The 23,742-nt window shown below is 49.6% G+C and overlaps 1 long non-coding RNA gene across 3 annotated transcripts; it reads right to left on the bottom strand.

The window, feature by feature from the left end:
- Positions 1-4,004: 4,004 nt before the first annotated feature.
- Positions 4,005-21,210, bottom strand: LOC144936043 (uncharacterized). Of its 3 annotated transcripts, none has more exons than XR_013637373.1 (4): positions 21,001-21,210; positions 20,018-20,121; positions 4,224-4,348; positions 4,005-4,044 (listed from the first exon to the last, which is right to left on the bottom strand). It is a non-coding gene; the product is annotated as an uncharacterized LOC144936043 (long non-coding RNA). The 3 variants fall into 3 exon arrangements; XR_013637372.1 differs by lacking the exons at positions 4,005-4,044; positions 4,224-4,348 and adding exons at positions 9,739-9,884; positions 10,299-10,347; XR_013637374.1 differs by lacking the exons at positions 4,005-4,044; positions 4,224-4,348 and adding an exon at positions 7,392-7,419.
- Positions 21,211-23,742: the final 2,532 nt, after the last annotated feature.

The following is a 23,742-nucleotide window of genomic DNA, read 5'->3' as shown; positions in this document are numbered from 1 at the left end:
TGTGTATAGAGGGTGTGTAGGTGTGTGTGAGTGTATAGAGGTGTGTGTATAGAGGTGTGTGTGTAGGTGTATGTAAGTGTCTAGAGGTGTGTGTGTAGGTGTGTGTGGGTGTATAGAAGTGTGTGTAGGTGTTTAGGTGTATAGAGGTGTGTGTAGGTGTAAGTGTATAGAGGTGTGTGTAGGTGTGTGTAAGTATATAGAGGTGTGTATAGGTGTGTGTAGGTGTGTAGAGGTGTGTGTGTAGGTGTGTGTAAGTGTATAGAGGTGTGTGTCAGTGTGTGTGTGTATAGAGGGTGTGTAGGTGTGTGTGAGTGTATAGAGGTGTGTGTATAGAGGTGTGTGTGTAGGTGTATGTAAGTGTCTAGAGGTGTGTGTGTAGGTGTGTGTGGGTGTATAGAAGTGTGTGTGTGTGTGTGAGTGTATAGAGGTGTGTGTGTAGGTGTGTAGATGTATAGAGGTGTATGTGTAGGTGTATAGAGGTACTTGTGTGTAGGTGTGTGTAAGTGTGTAGAGGTGTGTGTGTAGGTATGTGTAGGTGTGTAGAGGTGTGTGTAAGTGCATATAGGTGTGTGTGTATGTGTGTGTGTAATTGTATAGAGGTGTGTATGTAGGTGTGTAGAGGTGTGTGTGTATGTGTGTGTAAGTGTATAGAGGTGTGTGTGTAAGTGTATATAGGTGTGTGTGAGGTCCTGGGGGAGGGAAAATCTCTCAGCCAGGAAAACATCATGGCACAAAGTGGGGATAACCCTGCTGAGGCTGCGGTGCCTCAAATATTGGAGGAGGTCACCCCCTGTGAGTGGCTGGCTGAGGTGCCATCTGTTGAGGAAGTACTGAAGGCGATCCGGAGTCTGAGACCAGAAAAGGCACCGGGCAGAGATGATCTCCCAAGCGAAATGCTGAGGGAGGGTGGCGCTTGTGCACAGACTGCCCTATATGACATCATAACAACAGTCTGGACCGCTGGACGGGTACCGCAGGATTGGAAGGATGCCCTGGTGGTCCCCCTCTTTAAGAAGGGGGACCGCACAGACTGTAACAACTACAGAGGCATCTCACTCCTAAGTGTGCCGGGAAAGGTCCTGGCAAGGATTATTCAACATCGCCTTGCTAGGCACGCTGAGGAGAGGCTTGCAGAACCCCAATGCGGTTTCAGGAAAGGGCGGTCCTGTACAGATGCCATATTTTCTGTCCGTCTGCTACAGCAGAGGTATAGGGAATTCCAACAAGACCTTCAGCTCTGCTTTATTGACCTGGTCAAGGCCTATGATACCATCAGTAGGCCTGGGCTCTGGGTTGTTCTTCGTGCTTTCGGAGTCCCTGACCCTCTGCTCACGATCATTAAGGACCTTCATGATGGTGAGCGGGCCCGGGTAAAACTACGTGGCCGGGAATCAGAGCCTTCCCCTGTACACCTTGGGGTGTGACAGGGATGTCCTCAGGCTCCCACATTATTTAACATCTATTTCGACTGCGTAGTTTGTGAAGCCTTCAATAGCTGTACCGGGGAAATTTCCATTTGGTACAGATATAATGGGAGGCTGATCGACCACGTTATGTATGCCGATGATTTGGTAATAGCTGCTCATTCAGAAGAGGAGTTGGAGACGCTGCTGCTGAAACTGGAGCGTGCCACTAAGAGGTGGGGCCTTACCATCAGCCCCACCAAAACTAAGCACCTGCCTGGGTATTTTGTACCATCAGACACTCCACCCCCACAACTCCCAATCGGTGATGGGGCAGTTGTGGAGAGAGTGGAGAGTTTCCCATACCTGGGCAGTGTGCTTATGACCGGCTCCAGTTTATCAGCAGAGGTCTCACTCCGAATCAGTCGAGCGGCATTATCTTTTCATCGGTTGCGTAACGCTGTGTGGAAGCTACCTCCGCACGAAGCTTCAGGTCTTCTCGGCCACGGTCATTCCCTCCCTTCTCTACGCTTGCGAAACGTGGACCCCCCTAATGGAGCATCTTCGCCAGTTGGAAACATTTAGGCTGGCCTGCCTACAATCCATCCTGGGTTTAACCAGGCTGGATTGTGTGAGCTCACAAATCCTTGAAAGATCTGGGCAAAGTCCCATCGGTGAGCTCCTCTGGCAGGAAAGGCTGCGTTGGCTGGGTCATGTAGCACGCATGCCCAGCTACTGCATGCCTAAAATCGAGGGGGCTAAACGGGCGCGGCGCAGGCTAGAGAAGAGATGGAGTGATGTGGTACAGGAGGACGTGGAGCTGAGTGGACTTGCCGATGACTGGTACCAACAGTGTCAAGATCGGCCTCAGTGGAGGAGGCTCGTGAAGGACGCTACTGGGCAGTTGGAGGCAGTCGCCCTCCAACAACAACGGAGGGCAGAGGAGCGACGCTCACAACAACGAGCGGAGCGCCGGGTGGCTAAAGCACAGCAAGTTGGTACGGTAGGGGGCCACAGGTGGTGCATCAGCCAGTCATCTCGGTCATCTCGGTCAGTCGACCCGTGGCACCTGCTGGGTCTGCCCCGTGGCCTCCTGCCGGCGGGCGTTCGACACTTCACGTGGCCTCAAGGTGCACTTGGCCTGGCACAAGCGTCGTGGTGACGTCACCGCCACTTAGTGGCGAATGGCGGTTGTTGTTGTATAGGTGTGTGTGTGTAGGTGTCTAAGTGTGTAGAGGTGTGTGTGTGTAGGTGTGTGGGGAGCGGTAGTGTAGCGGTTAGCGCGCTGCGCTATGAACCTGGCGACCCGGGTTCGATTCCCGCTCACGGCTAACACCAGTGACGATTATCTGAACCGGTCCTGGGCCTCCCCTAGGTCGACTCAACCTTAAATGAGTACCTGGTGCGGTGTGTAAACATCGCCACTGGGGAGACAAAGGCGGTCGGGCGTGGTGCTGGCCACCCACCCCCTCGTGTACCGTTCCGGCCTTCATAGGTGCTTGCTAACAGCACTTGCCCCTACAGTCTGTTAAGGCTATACGGGGATTTTTGTCTTTGTAAGTGTGTAGGTGTGTGTGAGTGTATAGAGGTGTGTGTAGGTGTGTGTAAGTGTACGGAGGTGTTCGGGTGAGTAACCCTGGCAGCGCAACGCTGCTGGCGTCTCGTGCTGCCGCCTGTACCTCGCCTTGTCCACCAGAGGGCATCGCCTACCCACGGGTTGTGTGGCGTCAGAGTGAGAAGTGGAGGGTGGGGGGAGGGGTCCGGGGATGGGGGGGGGCTGCTGCTTCAGCGCTCAGCAAGGGGTCGTGCTTGGTGCACCACTGCCAATTCTTTATTGCATCGATCTATCTAATTCTTTGTCTCTGCTTCTATTTCCTTGCGCCCGAGTATGCACCGCTACTTGTGGTACCCTATCTGTACTCATTGGAGAGCCACGTCCAAACCACTCAATCTTCTTGTTTCTTGTGTGAAGCCCTCTCCAATATTTTATTTTATTTCTGCAAAAGGGCTGCTGCCATGACTGTGGAATGGTTGTCACGATTGACTTCAAATGTCGCGGTTCGATCTCCCAGCCTGGCCTTGAAAAGATTGACCAGGATTCTTACAATTCCCTGTTTTTGTCCACCCACAGTCCATCGGTGGGTCGCGTGCAGTGGGCTAAATGGCGAGTACTCCCACCTCTTTCAAGACGAATGGTCAGTGTGGAAAAGTTGGCCAAAACATACCCACCGGATCGGCACTCTAGACCTCCCTCTAGTGGAGGTTCTTTCACCAGCAGTTGCATGAGCAAGTAATTGCAGGGCTACACCATTAACCTCACGTGTACAACAATCATCTGGTTTACGTGCATTTCAGAACTCCTTGATCCAGACCCCAGCATCCCAGTGCTGCAGGCTCAGTGCTCTGCATCGGTGTTACCATTGCGCCGTTGCTTCTCTGCAACCCCGTGCCACCCGTTGCCGTGTGTGACGTCGCTGCGCCCTGTGCACCGCACGTGTCCCCAGCCCCTGCCGCTGCTCCACCGGGACACCGGCTTGATGCTGACGATGTCTCAGGAGCAGGCCGCCTGTCTCCTGGCCAACGCCTTCTTCTGCACGTTCCCCCGGAGCAACGCCACCGGGACCCGGAGCGAGGACTCTGCCTGCCCCGACATCAACGTCAACAGGTGCAGCAGCAGCAGCCCATCACTGTGCATTACACACCGTACACCGTGTGTCATGCAGTACACACACACAGATGCAATGCTCTCTCTATGTAGAGTATTTATTACTGTATATGTAGCGTCGGAAATGCAAAGCACACACCACACTGTATGCTTACCTGTAGTTGCGAGCACGAGTCGACAGGGGGTGCCACCCTGAGTCAGAGAGAGAACCGGGACCGTTGAGAGGCCGAGTTCCCCCCCCGACCCCAGGTGAGGGGTTGGGGGGTTATTCCAGAGCCACCTGGAAGGTTCCAGAAAGGGGGCGGTACCGGGGGTGGAGAGTCCCCGAGGTAGGTATAAAAGACGGACCCCAGGACGGCCCGAGACAGTGCTCTGAAGACGAAGACTGAAGACCGGCTAGGCTGGGACCCTGGGACCCTGGGACCCTGGGACCCTGGGACCCTGGGACCCTGGGACCCTGGGACCCTGGGACCCTGGGACCCTGGGACCCGACGTCCTTTTATGGGCCGGGGTCGAGCACGGACCAGTGGTCGAGACCCGCACCTTGGCTGGGTCAGGTCAGCATAGCCTCCCCTAGGCCACCCTTAGTCGGAGGACTCAGAGCCCGTAGCCCCAGTGATAGGGCACGTTAGCCCGGCACTTTAGCCCGGAGGCCTCCCCAAGTAGTGGGAGTAAAAGGGGCTTCTGATATAAGATTTAAATAAACCGTGTTGCCTCTAAGCAACGTCTCCAGTGTCTGTGGGAACCCACTACATATACACAAGAAATGCTGTTCTACACATAACGGCCATGCCACGTTTCAGTTCAAAGTAACGCTGCAGTACGTGCACAGGCTATGCTCCTTTACACATACTCTGTATTATACGGCACACACTTTCATGGTGCTGTGTTCACGGTATATGATGCGTTACACATAGGCCATGCTGTATTATAAACTCCGTTCAAAGTATCAGTTTATACGTAGCCAATGCCACTGTACAAAGACAAAGATCCCCCTCATAGCCTTAACAGATTTTTGAGGCAAGTGGTGTTAGTGAGGACCTACAGAGGACTGGCACAGTACACAGGGGAGTGTGTAGCCAACACCACGCATTTGTCTCCCTCGTGGTGATGTGTACCCACTGCATCAGGTACTCATTTGAGGTTGAGTCGATCAAGGGGAGGCCCAGGACCGGTTCAGATATTTCCCACTGTTATACCGGTAGGAACAACAGATTCCACACTGCCCACCAGGGATTATTTGTCTGTCGTGCATATGGGGAGGGGAGGGTGGGGGTGGGAGGGGTGGGGCTGGGTGGAGATGGGAGGGTGGGGAGGGGCTGAGGGAGGGGAGGGTGGGGAGGGGCTGGGCGAGGAGGGGAGGGGCTGGGTGGGGAGGGTGGGGAGGGTGGGGCTGGGTGGGGGGGTGGGAGGGGTGGGGCTGGGTGGGGAGGGGCTGGTCACCCCGTGGTGCCCTTATAAAACTCAACGTTTAACCTACACACTACACTATACACGACACGATACACTACACGATACACTACACGATACACTACACTTATACAAGTGTAGTGAGTTATCAGGGAGACAGACGACGTAGTTGAGGCACACTCTTTTATTTAACCAAAAGGCGGTAACATTACTTTAAGGGGTAACGGCCCCTTCACCCGTACTCAATGGGAAACACCCCTAGCACTATCCCGACTTCTCCTATTCCCAGTCCTCCGCTATGAGTGCTAGGGGAGGCTATCTGATCCGGCCCTGGTCAAGCACGGATCCCGGCACCCAGCTAACCAGGCCGTGCTCTTACAAGAGCAGCGGTCCTGGAGCTCTTGGGGCCGCGCCACTGGCTTGCCCTGCTCGGCCCTGACAAGGACAGCGAGCCAGGGGTGTTCCAGGGCCTATTCTGCCGGTCTTCAGTCTTCCCTGGTAAGCTTCTCACACACTGGACCCGAGCTCTCTGGCTCCCCGCCGTTTATAAGAATCCTCTCCGAGGGGTGGGGCTATGGGGGATCACAACGCCCCCATGCCCCCCCAGGGTTAACCGATGCGGACGTGGATGTAGACACCCGTGTGTGGGTCCAAACACCCTTGTGTTTGTCCGCCTTTCTTCCCGTAACAACCCCTAAATTTGTATTTAGTGTTGAAAAACTGGCAGGATTTTACGTACTTTGTGCTTATATGCTCAGTTATTTTGTGACTTGCTTACATTTTTACACTTTGCACTCATTTTCTTTTGTTTGTTGTTGTAACTTGCTGACCCTGTGCCTCGACTGCATATCTGTGAAAGAAGAGCTTCATAGCTTATCGGATTCCTCTTCATCCAGTCTAAATCATTTATTCTGATTTTGGAAACCAATGCAGGATAAAACGGGGGGGGGGGGTAGAACACACTCCACATTCCACACGGAGAAAGTGGCCAAAGTTTGGGCATCAAACCCAGGTCTCTCTGTGAGTTTCCGCCCTGCCGCCTGCAAACGAACACATGTACAGTTCAAACCCCACGTGTACATTCGGTTATATACAGATGTATTTTTATAATTGGTTTCTGGGTGAGGACAAATAATGAAGCAGCCATATCTTTGCCATGTAGCCTTTCATCCAGTGTGATATCGCAAGACTAATGCCCATTTTGTAACCAGACCCACGATGGGCAAAGGTGTGCTGTGTTACTGCAGCATCGTTATTAACCTGGTTAATCTATCTCCGCACGATGGTGGGGGGGGGAGTGCGATCTCTGCTGTAGCAGGAAGTTGGAACGGTGTCGTGCGCATCTCTTAACAGAGCGGAGCCGGCGCTGCCCCCATCCTCCGCGCTCACCCAGGCCTCTAAATGGCTGACGGTTGTTGTGGAGGAAGAGGAGACTCCGGTGGAGGAGCTGTTGTGCAGGAGGAGACCATGGTGGAGGAGCTGGTGGTGCAGGAGGAGGAGACCCTGGTGGAGGAGCTGTTGGTGCAGGAGGAGACCCTGGTGGAGGAGCTGTTGGTGCAGGAGGAGGAGACCCTGGTGGAGGAGCTGTTGGTGCAGGAGGAGGAGACCCTGGTGGAGGAGCTGGTGGTGCAGGAGGAGGAGACCCTGGTGGAGGAGCTGTTGGTGCAGGAGGAGACCCTGGTGGAGGAGCTGTTGGTGCAGGAGGAGGAGACCCTGGTGGAGGAGCTGTTGGTGCAGGAGGAGGAGACCCTGGTGGAGGAGCTGGTGGTGCAGGAGGAGGAGACCCTGGTGGAGGAGCTGTTGGTGCAGGAGGAGGAGACTCTGGTGGAGGAGCTGTTGGTGCAGGAGGAGGAGACCCTGGTGGAGGAGCTGGTGGTGCAGGAGGAGGAGACCCTGGTGGAGGAGCTGGTGGTGCAGGAGGAGGAGACCCTGGTGGAGGAGCTGGTGGTGCAGGAAGAAGAGATGAGGGGGGAGACAGAGGAGGTATGGACGAAGGAGCAGGAGGAGGAGATGGTGGTGCAGGTGGAGGAGACATTGGTGGAGAAGATGGTGGAGAAGGAGATGACAAGGAAAGAGGATCAGGTGATGGTGATGCAGGAGGAGAAGAGGAAGCGAGGGAGTCTGGCCCGCATAGGGAGAACCATCCGTTCACTCCTCCGACGCGTGCTGCTGTGTGGTGGCCGGTACACCACACAGTAGAGGTGGTGGTGGTCACGACCACTATCACCATACCCACCACACACACCCTGCACCCATTCACCCCCCTGTGATACCCACCACCCAACGCACACCACACACACCCTGCACCCACCCACCCCATGATCCCACCCCCACCACATTCCACACAAAGGGTTTGGGGTTTAGAGGGTTAGGGATTTATAAAGTTAAGGGTTTAGAGGTTTTGGGTTATTTCAGGGATAAGGGGTTTAGAGGTTTAGAGATTTCGAGGGTTATAAGGTTTAGGGGTTGAGGGGATTCGAGAGTTAGGGGTTTAGAGGGTTGGGGTTTAGAGGGTTAGGTGTTTAGAGGATTAGGCTATTTGGGGTATAGGGTTTTAGAGGGTTAGGGTTTTCAGGGTAAAGGGGTTTAAGGGTAAAGGAGTTTAGAGGGTAAAGGGGTTTAGAGGGTTAGGAGTTTATAGGGTTTTGGGTTTACAGTGAGGGAAAAAAGTATTTGATCCCCTGCTGATTTTGTACGTTTGCCCACTGACAAAGAAATGATCAGTCTATAATTTTAATGGTAGGTTTATTTGAACAGTGAAAGACAGAATAACAACAACAAAATCCAGAAAAACTAATGTCAAAAATGTTATAACTTGATTTGCATTTTAATGAGGGAAATAAGTATTTGACCCCCTCTCAATCAGAAAGATTTCTGGCTCCCAGGTGTCTTTTATACAGGTAACGAGCTGAGATTAGGAGCACACTCTTAAAGGGAGTGCTCCTAATCTCGGCTTGTTACCTGTATAAAAGACACCTGTTCACAGAAGAGTTTTAGAAGGTTATGGGTTTAGAGGTTTTGATGTTTAGGGGATTAGGGGTTTATAAGATGAGGGGTTTAGTGGGTTACGGTTTTACAGGTTGAGGGGTTTAGACGGTTTGGGGTTTATAAGGTTAAGGGTTTAGGCAGTTAAGAGTGTTGGGGGTTTATGGGTTGCGGTTTTATAGGGTGAGGTGTTTAGACGGTTGGGGTCTTAAGGGGAAAGTCCTTCAGAAGATTTGGTGTTTAGAGGGTTAGAGTTTAGAACGTTTTGAGTTCAGAGGGTTTAGAGAGTTACGTGTTTAGAGGTTTATGGGTTTTAGAGGGTTAGGGGTTTAGAGAGTTACGTGTTTAGAGGTGTTTGTGTTTCGATTGTTGGATGTTGAATGGTTTAGATGGTTAGTAGTTGAGGTTATAAGGGTATGTGTTTAGGGGTTTAGAGGTATCGGGGTTTCAAGGGTTAGTGATTTACAGTGTTAGGGGTTTAGTGGTTTGAGAGTTGAGGGTTTAACACGTAGACTTTCACAACTAATATTGTCCATAATAAAGTTTTTTTTTGGTTTAGTCTCCAACACTGAATGGCACTTTTTGTTGATGTGACAAATTTTACTAATTGGCTGTTTCAGGTGGTGGTTGGTTTAACGACACGTTTATATTTACATAATCTAACAAAAAAAACCTTTATGGGTTTAGAGGGTTCCGGGTGTAGTGGATTATGTGTTTAGAGGGTTAGCATTTTAGGGGCATAGGTGTTTTAAGGGTTAGGTGTCTAGAGGGTTCGTTCTTTAGAGGGTTGAGGTTTAAATGTGTTGGGATTAGGTTACAGATTTAGGGTTTTGGAACGTTAGGGGTTTGAGGGTTAGGGTTTTAGAGGTTGAGGATTTAGGAGGTTATGAGTTCAGAGGGTTAAGGATTTAGGGTTTTAGAAGGTTATGGTTTCAAGGTTTAGAGGGTTAGGGATTCAGAGGGTTTGGTTTTTAATGGCTTGGACGGTTAGGGTTTAAAGAATAAGGGGTTTAGAGAGTGAGGGTTTTGGTGGGTTAGGGTTTTAAGGGTAAAGGGGTTGAGGGTTAGGGGTATAGGAATTTAGAGGGTTAGGGGTTGAGTTGGTTAGGGTTTTGGGGGTTTAGAGGTTAAGCTTTTAGAGGGCGAGGGGTTTAAAGATTAGGGTTGTAAGAGTAAAGGGGTTGAGAGGGTTAGCGGTTTAGATGGTTATGGATTTAGATAGTCAGGGGTTTAGAGGGTTTTAATTGTTCGAGGTTTAGTGGTTAAGGTCTCTGTGCGAGTCCAACATGTTTGTATGAGTCTATGGTAAGATAAAAAGAGTTCAGTTTAATTTGTATATTTCGAAACAATTTGTTTACCTTTTCTGTGATGTTTTTGTATTGTATTTTTGTTGTTATTTTCTGACCCACCCGATTGGACGTCTGTGAAAACATCGTTATAGCTTATCAGATTCATTCAGTATAAATACATATTCAAATTCAAATTCTATTGACCTCTGTGCGAATCTATGGATTTCTGTGTGAGTTTTTGGGCCTTTGAGTGTATGGATCTCTGTGTGAGGCTATGGGTCTCTGTGCATGTCTATCGGTCTCTGTGAGTATGGGGTCGCTGTGTGAGTCTGAGTGTCTGTAGGAATGTATGGGTCTCTGTTGGAGTCTATGGGTTTCTGGGTATGGTTGTTTGTGCGAGTCTTACATGCACAAATTTAACTTAAAATGGCCATTGAGGGTTGCGGAATCCAAGTTGAATATTAAGTTCCCTGCAGTGCAAGCCAGCTCTCTAGTCGTGTCATCAAACAGCCCCTTTAATTCTTTATAATAATAAAATACACTTACTCCAGGAGATCCACACTGAGTCACAGTCAAGTGGAGGAAACCAGAGCACCTGGAGAAAACCCACGCATACGAGAGGCAGCACTTTAAACCGTACAGGCAAAGATGGCGATTATCCCACTTTCTGTACTGCCTTCTCCTGGCCAGCCAGCCAGGAGAAGGCACCTCGATGCCCACGGGAAGGGAGTTTCACAACATTCACTGTGTGACCCACTCTCCCTTGCTGCCTTCCACTGCTGGATTACAGGCTTGCAACACCACCGCCTGGCGAATAACAGTAATAATTAAAAGTTTTATAGCGCGCACAAGAACGACTCAGAGGCATGAGGAACCACAGCCGTGCAGGAAGGAAGCCACGTGGTGAGCCAGCTCCAACAATTGTCCAAGCTCTGCGGTCCTCTATGGAGGCATTATGCGCTAATTAATGACGAGTGTTTATACCAGTGGGGGAAACCCGAGTACCCGGAGAAAACCCATGCGTGTGAGGGTGAAACACTCTATCCCTGTACAGGTGAAGATGGCGATTAGTCCACTTGCTCTACTGCCTTCTCCTGGCAAGTCAGGTTATGGCACCTCGACGCCCACGGGAAGGTGATTTGCCAACATCATTGTGCGGTGATTCACCAGCCCTCGCTACCTTCCACAGTGCTGGATTAGAGACGTGCACTACCAACACCAGGCGAATGATAACATAATAACTTTCTACTTCTAACTTGATAACAATAGGCGAAAAATAACAACAGGCAAATGATAACGACAGGCGAATGAGAACAGTAATTATTATATCCACTTAGAACTTGATAACAATAATTATTTCTACTTTTAACGAAATAACAATTATTTCTACTTATAACGTGATTACAACAATAACAACTATTCCTACTTTTAACTTGATAACAGGCAAATGATAAAAACAGGCACCACATCTACGCCTCTATATAAGGAACGAAACACGTGAATGTCTCCACAAATCTGGCTGTTGCCTGATGAAGGTAGTTGTAATTACTGGCGAAACGTTGTACTCAGATTGTAAATGTTGTGGCTTGACTCTGCAACACACCGTGAGCTCTACTAGTTACAAATTGTACTAGTTACAAATTGGCATGTTCTGCGTACGTGACAACCCTTACTAGTTGGCTGTGTCGGGTGGTGGTGGGTTTTAACGACACATTTATATATTTATGCGATCTAACCCAAAAAAGAAACCTCTATTATGGATGATATTGGTCGCGAAAGTCTACGTGTTAAACAAACCCGAAGGAATCAGAGGAAAATCGATGTGACCACGAGAGAAGATGCAAACTCCAAATATACAGACATCAGGGTTGGGGTCAAACCTACGAATTCCAATATACCAGTTTAACACGTCGTCTTTCGCGAGGGGGTTTGCATCTCGCCACTGTGGCGCCTCATTATCTGACTCACCCAACCACTAAACTACGAAAGCCACCCACACACTCACTCACCCACTCACTCTGCCACCCACTCACCCTGCCACCCACTCAACCGCTAACTCACTTGCTCATGCACACACACAGCCACTCAAGAACATACCTGTGCACCCACCTACACACCCACTCATTAACTCAACGACCCACCCACCAACCCACTCACTCACTCTAGACTCCACTCACCCACCCACTCACCTATTCACTCCCCCACTCACACACCCACCCATCCACCCACCCACTCTCTAACTCACACACTCATCCGCCCGCTCACCCAGCCACTTACCGACTCACCCACCCAACCACCCACGCACTCAATCAATCACCCACCAACCAATCACCCACCCAATAAACGAAAACTGAACTATTTTTCATTGTACCAGCTAAGGCCCACAGACCATATAGATATTTTTCAAAAGCGACCTTGTTACAAATGGCAGGTAAACAAAGTGGCTTATCACATATACATTTATTGCAGCCAAATCCTCTGAATGCAAGTTTATTCTCAATGCAGAGGTAAAACCCCGAGGACCCGGAGAAAAATCCACGTGACCACAGGGAGAAGATGCAAACTCGAAATATACAGGCGGCAGGGTCGGGATCAATTCCATGACCTCCTGTATACTATGCAAGGTAGTTAACGTCTCATCACCGTGGTGCCCCATTCTCTGACTCACTCACCTACCCACTCACACACTAACTTACCCACTCAACCTCCTACACTAACTTACCCACCCACCCACCAGCCACTCACCCAAACACCCACCCATTCACTTACTGACTCATACCACTTACTCAAATACCCATCCACTCACTCAATAACCCATCCACTCACTCATGAACCCACTGAAGCACTCACCCATACAAAAACCCACTCACCCACTCACTTACCGACTCACTCACCCATGAAATCGCACACCCATCTTCTCAACCACTCAGCCAGCCACCCACTCAATCTCGTACCCACTAACTCTCTCACTTCCTCACCAACCTACCAACCTACCAGCGACGTGCGGTCAGGGGAGGCAGAGCCTCACCTGTCATAATCCAATGACAATAGTTTTTATGAAAAGTGAAAAGTAAAATTTTTTTTTAAAAATTTCCACTGATCTGTGTTATAAATGTCATTTCTGTACGATTCCAATCATTTTTATAGTCAAAATCGCCAAATTTGCGGAGCTTCGCTGCAAATACAGGAAGAGACGAGAGGTGAGGCAGCGACGAGCTCAGCCTCCCCTGATTACGCAACCCCTCAGTAACTGGATGGAGCGCGGGCAATAAGCGCGTGCCTGTTACTATCTCAGTATGTCACCAATGTAATGTTTGTAGACCCCTTCATTTCATGTCCTCGCCTTCCATACTCCAGGTAACTTATTTCACGTATGTGTATAAAGATATTTAGGCTCGCTGGTCTCGTCATGAAACTGCAATGAAAAAGCACCAGGGGAGGCAGCCATCACATTTGCCTCACTGAGGGGGATGCGTCTAACACGCCCCCCTCCGTGAGGCCACGTCCCCCTCAGTGTGTGAATCTGGCTCTGACACAAGCCAGTGCCTCCCCAGCCATTGACCTCACCACACGTCACTGCAACCCACCCACCTATCTACTCACTCAACCACCCACCCAGTCGATCATCCACCCACTAACACTCACCCACCCAACAACTCACTAACCCACCCAGCACTCACTCACCGAGCCAGTCAATCTCTAACCCACCAACTCACTTTTAAACTGACTCTCTCAACTACAACTGACCCAGTCACTAACCCACTCACTCAATTTATAACCCACCCACTACTCACGTAACCTCCTACCCACACACTCACTCATCCACAAACCCACTCACCCCCTCACTCATCCATCCACTCACATACTCACCCAGCCACTCACCTACTCACCCAGTCACATACACATCCACTCACCATGCCACCCACTCAATTTCTAACCCACCCACCACTCGCCCAACCACTCCCTCAGCAACTCACCCACTAACCACGTAATTATTCACCCACCCACCCATCACTCAACTACCCAATAATTCAACCACCAAAACATTCCACCACCCACTAACTCAACCAACCACTATCACCCACTAACTCAACCACCGAGCCACTCACACTCACCCACTCCCCACGCACTCACCCGCCCACTCACCCGCCAACTCACCAACACACTAAACTAAATCTAAATTGTGGTTATTTTACCAGGTAAGGCCGACAGAGCTAAACATCTTTTTCAGAAATTACCTGGTTAAAAATTATAGGTCAACGAAGTGGCTTATGACATGTATTGCAGCCAAATCCTATAAATGCTTGTTGATTTTAAATGTGGAGGGAAATATACAGGTGCGAGGGTCGGGATCAAACCCACAACGTTCTGCATACCAGGCGAGGTAGTTAATATCTCGCCACCGTGGCGCCCCACTGTCTGACTCTCCCACCCACTAACCCACACACTCACCCACTCAATCACCCACTCACTCACTCAACTACTGAGCCATTCATACACTGACCCACTCACTAAGCCACCCACTCAATCTCTAACTCACACTCATGCACCCAGCCACTCACTCACTCAGCGACTCACCTACGATGCATCACCCCATCCACTCACTCATCCACCCACGCACCCACTCACGCACGCACCCACTCATCCACACAATAAACGAATATTTGATTGTTTTTCATTTTACTGGGTAAGGCCCTGAGCTATAGATCTTTGTTGGAAGCCACCTCAGCACAAATGACAGTTCAATTAAGTGGCTTTTCACGTAGAATGTTATTGCAACCAAATTATATAAATGCATGTTCAAATGTGGAGGGACAACCTAGAGAAAATTCCACGCGACCACGGGGAGAACATAGAAACTCCAAATATACAAGCGGAAGGGCTGGGATAAAATTCACAACCTCCTGTATACTAGGCGAGGTAGTTAACATCTCGGCACCATGGTGCCTCACTCTCCGACTCGCCCACCCACTAACACACGAACTCACCTCCCATATTCACACACTCATCTACCCAAAAACTCTACCACCCACACATTCACGCAACAATCCACTCACCCACCCACTCACTTATTCACCCACCCACTAAACCATGCACCTATCCACTCACCTATTCATCCACCCACTCACACACCCATTAAGCAACCCACCCACTTACCCTGCCACCCACTCAATCTCTAACCGACTCACTCACCCAGCCACGCAATCTCGAACCCACCAATTCACTAATCCTCTCACCAACTCACCAACCCACCTCTCACCCACTCCCACACCCACTCACGTGCAGACCCACCCACTCACTCACCTCAACCATTCACAAATCCACACACCCACTCATTCACCCAACCACCCACCACCCACTCAATCTCTAAACCCATTCACCCACCCACCCACTCAGCCACCCACTAACTCACCCAATCAATCTCTAACCCACTCACCTACCCACCCACCCACTCACCCAGCCACTCACCCAACCACTCGTCTATTCACTCCCAAACAACACACCCACTCACGTCACCCATGGCTTACCCTATCACCCACAATCTCTAACACACTCACTCACCTACTTCCTCAATGACTGACCCACACTCACAGACCCACCCAGTTAATCTCCCACTCTATATGTAGTCCTTACCTCTTCTGGTAATGTGAGATATTCTTTTACCAGGTAAGGCCCACTGAGCTATAAAGATTGTTTTCATAAGCATCCTCACCACAAATGATAGTTCAACAAAGTCACTGTAACATTTATTGCAACCAATTCCTCTTATTACATGTTTCTAAATGTGGAGTGAAGGGTCGGGATCGAACCCACAACATTCTGTATAGCATCTTGCCACCGTAGCGCTCAATTCTTTGACTCACCCACTCAACTACTAAAGCCACCAACTAACCGACTCACAAACCCACTCACCCTGCCACGCACTCAATTTCTAACCCACGCACTAAACCACTCATCCACGCACCCACCTACACATGCACTCACTAACTCACTCACCCAACAACTCACCCAACAACACACCCACCAACTCACCCACCCACCTACGCACTCAACCACCCACTCACCCAACTGTAAACAATTTTGTTTTTACAAGGTAAGGCCCACAGAGCTATATAGATCTTATTCAGAAGCAACGTGGCCACAAATTATGGTTTAATCAAGTGGATTATCACGTAGATATTTATAGCATCCAGATCCTCTAAATGCATGTTGATAAATATGGAGGGAAAACCCAGAGGTCTCGGAGAAAAATCCATCAACCACGAGGAGAACATGCAAACTCCAATTATACAGGCATCAAGATCGAGACCGAACCCACAACCTCCTGTACAAAAGGCAAGGTAGTTAAAATTTCACCACCATGGGGCTCCACTCTCTGACTCGCAGCCACCCACTCACCTACCCATTCAGCCACATACCCATTCAGCCACATACCCATTCAGCCACATACCCACTCACCTACCCATTCAGCCACATACCCATTCAGCCACATACCCACTCACCTACCCATTCAGCCACATACCCATTCAGCCACATACCCACTCACATACCCATTCAGCCACATACCCATTCAGCCACATACCCACTCACCTACTCATTCAGCCACATACCCACTCACATACCCATTCAGCCACATACCAACTCACCTACCCATTCAGCCACATACCCATTCAGCCACATACCCACTCAAAGACCCACCCACTCAAAGACCCACACACCTTGCTAACCACTTACCTACGCACCCACCTACACACCCACTCACTGACTCACTCGCTCAACAATTAATTCACCCATCCACTCACCATTTCACTCCCCCAATCATACACCCACCCATCCACCCACTCTATCTCTAACTCACACACTCACCAGCCCACCCACTCACCCAGCCACTTACCTACTCACCCACTCACCCTGCCACCTACTCGACCTGCAACAGACCTACCGACCCAACGAGCCACCTACCCCCTAAACTAAACTACTTTTATTTCACCAGGTAAGGCCCATTGAGCTATATAGATCCTTTTCTGAATAGACCCGTGAACAAATTATAGATAAACGAAGTGGCTTATCACATAGACATTTATTGCAGCCAAATCCTCTAAACGCATGTTGATTCTAAATGCAGAGGGGAAAACCCGGAGGACCTGCAGCAAAATCCACGCGACCATGTGTAGAACATGCAAACTCCAAATATACAGGCGACAGGGTCAGGATCGAATCCACAATCTCCTGTATACTAGGCGAGGCAGTGCACGTCTCACCACCTTGACGCCTCACTCTCTGACTCACCCATCCAATCACTCACACGCTAACGTACCCACTCAACCTCCCACATCAACTCACCCACCCACTCGCTGACCCCACTCAGTCAACAACTCACCCACCCATTCACTGACCCCACTCAGTCAACAACTCACCCACCCTACCACTCACTCAGTTAACCACTTCCTCACCCACCCACTCACCCTACGACCACTCACCAAGCTACACACTCACCTACCAACACACCCATTCACTCACTTGCTCACCCACCCACTTACTCACCCAACCACTAACTGACCCACTCACCCACCCACAAACTCACGAACAAAAAACACATCCACTCAACCCATCGCTCACCCAACCCCTCACTCACCCACTTACTGAATCACCCACCCACGCACTCACCAACCCACCAACTCACTTCATCCACCCAATACTCCCTCACCGAGCCACTCAATCTCTAACCCACCCACTCACCCATCCACCCACTCACCCAACCACCCACTAAATCTCTAAACCACACACAAACCCTGCTACTGACTCAATCTCTTAACCAAAGTTCACAAACCCACCCATCCACTCACTCACCCAGTGACTAACCCACTCACTCAATTTCTAACCCACCCATTCACGCACTACCCAACTAACCTCCTACCCACACACATTCACCCACCCACACATCCATGCACCCACACACTCACCCACTCACTCATCCATCCACTCACTAACTCACCCAGCCGTGCACCTACTCACTCACCCACTTTCAGATCCACTCACCCTGCCACCTACTCAATTTATAACCCACCTACTCACCCAGCCAACCACCCGCCTACTCCCTCAGCCACTCAGCCACTCACCCACTACCAACGTAATTATTGACCCACCCACTAATTTAATCACCTACTAACATAACCACCCACAAACTCAACCACTGAGTCACTAAAACTTACCCACTCACCAAGCCACCCACTAAATCTCAAACCCACACTGATGCACTCACCCACCCGCCCACTCACCAACACCCTTAACTAAATCAAACATTTTTTTTCCCAGGTAAGGCCCACTGAGCTATATAGATTGTTTTGAGAAGCAGGGTTTGGATCGAACCTACGAACTTAAAAATACCAGGCAAGATAGTTAACAATTTGCCAACATGGCACTCCACTCTCTGACTCTCCCACCCACGATAACACACACTCAAACACCCACCCACTAACTCAACCATCCATTCATTCAACCACCGAGCCAAGCACACACTCACCAAGCCACCCACTCAATCTCTAGCCCACACTCACTCACCCAGCCACTGACCAACTACCCATCAAACATCGCACTCACTCATCCACTCACCCACCCAGCCACTCATCTGCACACTAAATTAAAATTACGCTTTTTTTATTTTACCAGGTAAGGCACTCAGCTATATATATTTTTTTCAAAAACCACTTGACCACAAATATCAAATTATATAATTGCATGTTTTTAAATGTGGAGGGAGAACCCGAAGCACTTGGAGAAAATTCCACGCGACCAGGCGTCAGGGTCGGGATCGAATTTACGACCTCCTGTACAAAAGGCGAGGTAGTTAACAGCTCGCCACCACGGCACTCCACCCACTCACCCATTCAAACACCCACCAACCCACTCACAAACCCACTCACCCTGCCACCCACTCAATCTCTAATCCACTCACTCAACCATTTACTCATCCACTCACCTACTCAACTATTCACACCCCCAATCATACACCCACCCATTCACCCACTCAATCTCTAACCTACCCACCAAATCACTCAATAACACACCTACCAACTCACCCACCCAATAAACGAAATTAAACAATATTTTTTATTTTACCTGAAAAGGTTCAGATAACTAAATTAATATTTTTCAGAAGTGGCCTGTTACAAATGATAGGTTAACGAAGTGGATAATCATGGAGACATTCATTGCAGCCACATCCTCTAAATGCATTTTGATTTTAAATCTGGAGAGAAAACCTGGAGGACCCGGAGAAAAATCCACACGACCACGGGGAGAACATGCCAACTCCAAATATACAGGTGGAAGGGATGGGATCGAATTCAAAAATCCTGTATACTAGGTGAGGTAGTTAACATCTCACCACCGTGGTGTCTCACTCTTTGACTCATCCACCCACCCAATCACACACTAACTCACCTGCTCAACCTTCGATATTCACTCACCCACCCACTAACTGACTCACCCACCCACTCACCCAACAATCTACTCAACCGCCCACTAACCTATTCACTCAACCCCTCACTCACCCACTCCCCCACACAATATCGCACTGACCTACCCACGCTCTCACTCGAGAAATCACTCATTAATTCACCCACCCACCACCCACTCACCTATTCACCCACCTAATCAACCATCCACCCACTCATGCTCCCATACACTCACTTATCCAGGCACTCACCTAATCACCCACCGACTTACTCACCCATTAAGCCACTCACCCACTCACCCTCCCAATCACCTAGTTACCCACCCACTCAATCTCTAACCCACCAATATACTCATCCACTCACCAACCCACCTCTCACCCACTCCCTCACCCACTCAATCACTTCAAACCATTCACTCACCCACCCACCCACTAATTCACACAATCACCGACCACCCACTCAATCTCTAACCCACACCCACCTACTCACTCACCCAACGACACACTCAACAATCCACTCCTCCACACACTCATCTATTCACTCACATTCAACACACCCACTTCTCTAACACACTCACTCACCTACTCCCTCAACCACTGACCCACCGACTCACCCACCGACTCACCCACCGACTCACCCACCGACTCACCCACCGACTCACCCACCGACTCACCCACCGACTCACCCACCGACTCACCCACCGACTCACCCACCGACTCACCCACCGACTCACCCACCGACTCACCCACCGACTCACCCACCGACTCACTCACACACCCACTCAGTTAATCACTGTGTAGTCCTCACCTCTTCCAGTATTGTGAGATATTCTTCCTCCCAGCGGTATCTTCACGACAACGCCCTGGGGGGTGGGCAAGCCTCTCAACGAGTCGGGCGAGCGGGGCATCAGCCTGGTCATGTTGGGTTCATAGCGCAGTGTGGCACACGCATACACACAAGCAGACCACACACATATGAACACAATAACAACAGTGGGAGCCACTCACGCGATAGGGATGGGCCGCATGGTCCACTCCAGCTCGATGTACGGCTTGCCCGGATACAATGTTAACTACCTCGTCTGGTATACAGGAGGTTGTCGGTTAGATCCCAACCCTGACACCTGTATATTTGGAGTTTGCATGTTCTCTCCGTGGTCAAGTGGATTTTTATTCTGGTCCTCTGGATTTTCCCTACACATTTAGAAACAGGCATTTAGAGTAGTTGGCTACTATAAATTTCCACATAAGGAACGTTGTTGACCTATCATTTGTGGCCAGGTCACTTCTAAAAAAAGAGTTATGTTACTCAGTAAGATGGTTGAGACACAGGTGATGAGCCTGTGTGTAAGGGGTTGAGTGAGTGAGCGGTTTAATTCATGATTGAGTGACTGATTGGTTTAGTGAGTGGCTGGGTGAGTGGTTGATGGAGCGATTGGTTCATTGAGAGAGCGGGTGGTTGAGTGAGCGAGTGAGTGGTTCAGTGAGTGAGTGGTTGAGTGAATTAGTGAGTGGTTGAATGAGTATTTGAATGAGTGAGTGTTTGAACCAATGAGTGAGTGTTTGAGCGCATGAGTGTGTGGTTGAGTGAGTGGTTGAGTTAATGACTAAGTGAGTGATTGATTGAGTGGTTGAGTAAGTGGATGGTTGAGTGAATGGTTGAGTGAGTGGTTGAGTGAGTAAGTAGTTGAGTGAGTGGTTTAAGTTAGTGGATGAGTGAGTGAGTGGTTGTATGAGTGGCTGAGTGAGTGAGTGAGCGAGTGGATGAGTGAGTGAGTGGCTGGCGCGTACCTTGCCTGCGTTGTCCAGAGTGTCCCGCTGGTGCCGCCCCACTGTGTTGCTGCACTCCGCCTGGGTGAGAGCGGCGGTGCCGCGCCCGCAGCTGCTCCAGCGACTACGCCATCTTGCCCAGCCCCTCCTGGCGAGCACGCAGCATGCCCTGGAGCTCCCATCACATGGTGCTGGCAATCTGAGACACCCGCCTGTAGCACACACACAGAAGAAGAGATACGGGAATGGATTATGGCGACCTGGGTGACGAGAAGATCACTACTTCGCCCGGTATACAGGAGGTTGTAGGTTTGATCCAAACCCTGATGCTTACATATTCAATTCTGCTCGTCCAGGCGGGGAGAATTCAATCACATTTATTCAATGCGACGTTTCTCATGGGATATAATAAGCGACAACATTTGGACCCCAAACCGAGAGGATTCTGGGATGTTTGTGGTTTTTTGACAATAACTCTGGAAGGAAACGTCGCAGACCCATCAAGGTGGGACTCGTCCAGCGACATGGTTGAGTGACTGGTTGAATGAATTCGGGAATGCTTGAATGAGTGAGTGGTTGAGTGAGTGGTTCAGTCAGTTAGTGGTTGAGGGAGTGAGTGGCTGAGTGAGCGAGTGGTTGAGTGATTGAGTTAGAGTGACTGAGCGGCTGAGCGGTTAAGTTAGTGAGTCGTTCAGTGAGTGTGGCTGATTGAGTGAATGGTTGAGTGAAAGAGTGATGGTTGAGTGGTTGAGTAAGTGATTAAGTGAGTGAGTGGTTGAGCGAGTGGTTGAGTGAGTAAGTAGCTTCGTGAGTAAGTAGCTTCGTGAGTAAGTAGCTTCGTGAGTGCGCGGCTGAGTGGTTGAGTGTGTGGCTGAGTGAGTGGCTAAATGAGTGAGTGGCTGAGTGAAAGGGTGAGTGGCTGAGTGAAGGAGCGAGTGGCTGAGTTGAGTGAGAAAGACATTAGTTCAGTGGTTGAGTAAGTCATTAAGTGAGTGAGTAGTTGAGCTAGTGAGTGGTTAAGTGAATGGTTAAGTGAGTCCCCAAACCGAGAGGATTCTGGTGAGTCGTTGAGTGAGTGGTTTGGTGAGGGGTTGAGTGAAAGGTTGAGTGAGTGAGTGGTAGAGTTAGTCATTGAGCGAGTGGTTGGGTGAGGGGTTGAGTGAGTGAGTACTTGAGTGAGTGCTTGAATGAGTGGTTAAATGAGTCTTTGAGTGAGTGGTTGAGTGAGTGGTTGAGTGAGCGAGTGCTTGAGTGAGTAAGTGAGTGGTAGAGTGAGCAAGCGAGTGGTTGAGTGAGTGAATGGTTGAGTGAGCGGGCGGTTGAATGAGCGAGTGGTTGAGTGATTGAGTGAGTGAGCGGCTGAGTGAGTGAATGGCTGAGTGAGTGAGTGGCTGAGTGAGTGGCTGAGTGAGTGAGTGGCTGAGTGAGTGAATGGTTGAGTGAGTGAGAGGGTGATGGTTGAGGGATTGAGTGAGTGGGTGGTTGAATGATTGGTTGAGTGAGTGGTTGAGTTAATTATTGAGTGAGTGAGTGGTTGAGTGAGTGAATATCTGAGTGAGTAAGCGGCTGAGTAGTTGAGTGAGTCGTTGAGTGAGTGTGTGGCTGAGTGAGTGAATGGCTGAATGAATCACAGATATGATAAAAATGGACATCAGCATATAAGTGGTCTTGTATTCACTCAGTAAATGAAGTTTAATATAAAATTGTAGACTGATAGGATCGAGATAAAGATGACATTGCACATCGGAGTAAACTGAGTCGCGGCTATGATGAAATTTTTCATTAGCATAACATTGATTTATCAGTATACAAAATGACTTTTTGCAGAGCGATTTAACACAAAAGTCTGATAGACTACATGAATTTTTTTAGATAAAAAGTACATACAAATCAGGCATCAATACCGTTGCTTTGTATGATCTGTGAAACGCAAAAAATTACAGATAAAATCGGACATTTTGAGCTTGCTGCTGTATCGACTGAGTGGAATCAATACAATTAGTATCGATTCACAATCAACAAAGACCATATATGGGAAAATCTCTGATCGGTGATTTTGATTGCATCGTATAGCAGCGCCCCTTTGATGATGTTATAAAGCACTTGCCCCAACAGTCTGTTAAAGGCTACACGGGATCCTTGTGTGCGAATAGCTCACAGATCCTTGAGAGATCTGAACACTGTCCGATCATCAGCGAGCTCCTCCGCAGGCGAGGCTGCGTTGGCAGTTGTCTGTGCATTAAGAGGTGTTAACTATCCCACGCAGAGAAGTCTGCTTACAGGACATAAGAGGTTCTTCACGTAACGTGCCCCGTGTCACCTGAATGTTAAATGGGGCTCCGGTAATCCAACGCCGAATCATCTTTCACCATCACCACGCGTCCATTAAGGCCAATGTGACGAGGCCATAGATAGACAACGCGTTATAACGGGGGGGGGGGGCGGGGGGGAGAGCAAGAAAAACGTCGTACTACGTGACATCACAACACCCTGCACACAGCCATATTGGCTGATTAGGGTGCGCATCATTTACGAATATGTGGGTTTAAGTGGTTCAGAGTAGATTTTGGTGTAAATTGATCACGATAAAAAATTTCATGCGTGGGTGCGTGAGCAGATATGAGTGGGTGAGTGCGTGAGTAAGCCGGTAAGTGAGAATGTGGGTGGATGGAGGGAGCTGGGCGGGCACGGCATGGGCTGGAGTGGAGGTGGACTGATGCGGTACGGGAGGATGTGGAGCTGAGTGGGGCTTTGCCGACGACT

The sequence above is a fragment of the Lampetra fluviatilis genome, chromosome 15 (assembly GCF_964198595.1).
Source record: "Lampetra fluviatilis chromosome 15, kcLamFluv1.1, whole genome shotgun sequence".
NCBI classification, from domain to species: Eukaryota; Metazoa; Chordata; class Hyperoartia; order Petromyzontiformes; family Petromyzontidae; genus Lampetra; species Lampetra fluviatilis.
The sequence above is the reverse complement of the archived record's forward strand: the minus strand, read 5'-3'. Positions and strand labels throughout refer to the sequence as shown.